This window comes from Acartia tonsa, chromosome 3 (genome assembly GCF_053477335.1).
Source record: "Acartia tonsa isolate MP-2025a chromosome 3, ASM5347733v1, whole genome shotgun sequence".
Lineage (NCBI taxonomy): Eukaryota > Metazoa > Arthropoda > Copepoda > Calanoida > Acartiidae > Acartia > Acartia tonsa.
In genome coordinates, this window is record NC_137262.1 from 29,257,752 (window position 1) to 29,262,024 (window position 4,273).

A 4,273-nucleotide genomic window follows, 5' to 3' on the forward strand; every position below is an offset into this window, starting at 1 on the left:
GCTTCGCTTTTACCCCCCCCAAAACCGAATTACCCCCCCCCTTCAAAAAATTTTACCCCCCCCCAAAATAAAAAGCTTGGACGCCCCTGTGCCTCTTATCTTTGATTTAATTTAAAAATAAGGTGCTCAAGAGGCACTTTGTGTGAAAGCACCTAATTAATCAAAGGAATCATAACAAAAAGAAACATATATATCTAATAGCTGCTGAAAAAATCTAGTTTCCCCACAATCAAATCAGACATTGGTAATATATGAAAAAGCTTTATTAAAAGATTTGTCCACAACCTTAATATCTAATGTAGACTGAGGCCCAACTGCCCTTGTCAATACATAGGTATCAAATTTGTGCCAGATACTCAGTACACAGAAAATGTACATAAGTGTTTCAAGAGTTCAAATAATATTAGGTTTAAAATATATCTTGCTTTGTACAATTAAGTATTAAAATATGGCTTCGAAACCGATTAATATCCTATTCTCAGTCATGCATAAAAATTATGTAGAGCATCGTATTACAGACAATTTTCTACAATTAATTAAATAAAAATCTTAAGATAAAGACCAGTTTTTTTTAGCCCAGTATCTTATACCTTTGATTTTAACAATCTGTCTATAATATTATATAATAATACGTATCAAAATATTTGTAAAACCCGAGAAAACCCGCCATGTTCAAACTATGTACTGTACAAAATTAGACCCTGAAATAATTTCCCACCATTAAATTTTATAGAATTTTGGAATTTGCTCTGGGAGGATTTGTGTATAAGGATTATATTGATATCTACCCCAGGCTATAGAACATTGTACCAATAACTTACAATAATTCATATTTCATTTATGTAAATATATATCAAGCTAGTCTACTAGACTTCTTATAAACAAGGACCACAACATCCATAAAAGCGGAGATCAACAGAAAAGGATTTTGAAATCTAAGCCAAAAGTGGAGTATAATCAGGGGCGTCCAAGCTTTTTTTTTGGGGGGGGGTAAAAATTTTTTAAGGGGGGGTAATTCGTTTTTTTGGGAGGTAAAATGGGTATTTACCCCCCCATAATTGTTTAATTGTTTATGGGGGGTAAATACCTACTCCCAAATGGTTGGGGGTGCCTACGGCACCCCCAATGTAGGGGTAAATTTTAATTGGGGGGGGGGGGTTAAAATGAAAAAAAATTTGGGGGTATTTTGTTTGGAGCAGGTAATCCCCACTTTACCCCCCCCCCCCCTTGGACGTCTATGAGTATAATAGCAAATTTTTTATGCATCAGAGTGTGTTTGAACATGGAAGGCTTCAAATATTTTTCTATTAGTCTTCGCTCTAGCCTACATGAAAGGGAAGGTTAGGAAAATAACCTAAAACCATCCCAAGGCATATATAAAAGTTCCCGATGATGCACAAACTAATCGGACCATCTATTTACGAGGTCTATTTACGACCAAAAAAACATACTCCTTTATGTAATAGGATAGGATAAAGTTAATCTAGACACTTTGACATTGTTAAAAGATTTTAACAATTATATTACATTCACTTTGTCCGTGTCCGACATTCCGCAGGTAGCTTCATTACAAAATCAAATTTGTTTCTGATATTATTTGGGATTAATCCTCTGCTTAATGAGTATCTTAACCATATGTTAAATATTTTTGTGCTTCGCTACTTTGGTGTTGTCATCCTTGTTTAATTTATAATTTGATTTTTTAAATTATTTTAAAAATAGATTTAATAGACAAAAAATGTCTAAGCATTAAAAATTAATGAGTGCAAATTTACTCAATATTTCCTGCATGATTAAATGGAATCATGTTGCAATTTTAAAATTGTATTAGTTAAAGCGGTGCTACTAAAAATCTAGGTCTTGTCCTCCGATCAACCATGCACTCATTGCTTACAAATACAGGTAGAAACAGTCCGTCAATTTCTATTTTCAGCTTATATTAATTATTAGGTAATCTTTAAGACGTTTTGAGATCTGTAGATTGAATTTGTAATTTTTATTACTGTAAAGAATAAATGTACTTTTTATTTAACTTTAAATTCAAAACATTATTTGTATATTTATTTTTAAATGTTAAATCTATTGAATGATATATTTCTATATAAACATGAAATAGATTCTAGGAAACAGTCATACCACAATAAACATTGCCGTTTTAATCTTTTTTAGAGCAACCACTCTTTGATTATCACCTGTCCATCCGAGTCACTGACGCAAAATTTATTCATTTTCAAAATAAAATACGAGACTAAGTATTTATAAACAATTATTTTTTTTATATTTTTGATTGGATTTTGTCTAGGGTTTATTTTCTCCCTATTCAACATTTTTTCCCCTACAATATTGTTGTTATTGTTCTCTTTGTAGAGATTATTGTTCTTGTTAATAATAAAATATGATTTAAGTTGCTTTTAAATCTGTTTCATGACTTTTTATCATATACTTACCCTTGAACTTTTAAGTATTTGTTTATTTTTATTTATATGTAGAGTTTTTTTTTTATTTAGTCCTTAGACAAACGTCTGAAAGGACACTTAGTCTAACCTAACCTATCTTAAAACTAACTAATAGGTCTTTTAAAAGCCTAGCCTGCGGGAGGCCTTTTTATACTCAAACCTTTATAGAAATACTTAGTTAATATTTTAGGCACTCCTGCGTATGTCCACTCCGGCGTTTGTCCCTCCTGCGTTTGTCCTGGAACCTTTTATTTATAGACACTTTACAAAACCACTGGTACGTGAATATTTTTTTGGTAAAATTTTTGTACAGCTTTTCCTTAACTTAATTTTATATATATTTGTTATGCATACTCGACAGAAACAGTATAGCTACCAATTTGTAATACTAGAGACGTTTAAAATGGAACCTACTGCTTCTGTGTCCGGTGCTTGTAATCAAAAGTGACAGTAGTGGGAATGTCTAGGTCTACAAACAGGCTTATCTCAGACAAGGTCGAGCAATCAAATGTTTTCTCGTCTGTTGGGTGGGTATTACCTAAACCATATAACCGTCGGGCGCATTGACGCTTTAAATATGCAATCCGAAGACGCATAGTATGATTTCCAGGTGCTTGGAGAGACTTGAACCAGAAACATTTACCTAGAAAATGCTTCTTCTGCTACTTTGTCTGGCACGTGGTATTAATATAATTTTCATAACCATTAACAATTCTTTAAGACAAAAGTTGCTGGTTGACTGTTGGGTGTTATAAATATTACTTGGGGTGAAATAACACTTGTATGAGTGTTTGAAAAGGAGTTTCATATGAGTAAAATTTGAGGGAATTAAAAAAAATTACAAATATTACATATTAATCTAAGATTTTTAGCATAGAAAATCTTTGACATTTATTGTTTCTAGCTGAATTTTTATGAAACTTAATTGTCCTTGTTGTTTAGCTCATTCATTCAATATTTAATTTACTAAGTAAGGTAAACAGATTAAAGGGGGAAGGAGTCAGTATTTGCCTTTTAAGGATTTTTATTTTTATATTTTTATGGGTTGGGTCTATAAAACAACAAATGAAACTGTAATATAAATAGCAAATATTCCCTTTCTCTTAAATTAAAGTTAAGGTAGATCTCGTATTAGTCTTTTATAAATGTCATCATCACTAGTCTCCTTTTCTGCCAAAAATAACTGGTGGTAAAGCTCTAAATAAACGTCCAACGGACAACAAACTCTTTGATTGCACTACCTTAGTCTTGAAGTTCTGATTTAACAGGGTATGAACTTGCATTGATGACACGCGCCTGAAATAGCAGCAGTTAAATCAATTATAGAATAAAATTATTTTTAAAAGAAGTTAAGTGATATATAACTATCACAGAGGGATAAAGAGAGTTTAAGCATCCAACAAACAAGAGAATTACAGACAAATCCCATAACTAACAGATCAATTAACCAACCAACAAACATAACAAAACATTTGTAGAACTCCAAAAACAATTTGAATAGAAAAATTTCCTGAAAATAAAAAAAACGGTTTTAATCTTAGTTTTTCAAGCTTCCTTATAAATTTTATTTTATATGACAATGTAACATTTTTATGAATGACATGTTTTGCTTAATTAAATAAACTGTTTTGTTCCCATGCTTGTAGACTATTCTATATATGCATGTGTGTGTGTGTGTGTTTTAGTGTGTGAGAGTATGGTTAAAGTCATTCAGTTTAGATCTACTATACCAAGGCATTTTAGGTGAACATGTCTATCATCCATAGAGAAAAAAATAAAAGAGAGGAATCGAAGCAACTAGAAGACGAAAATAGGCA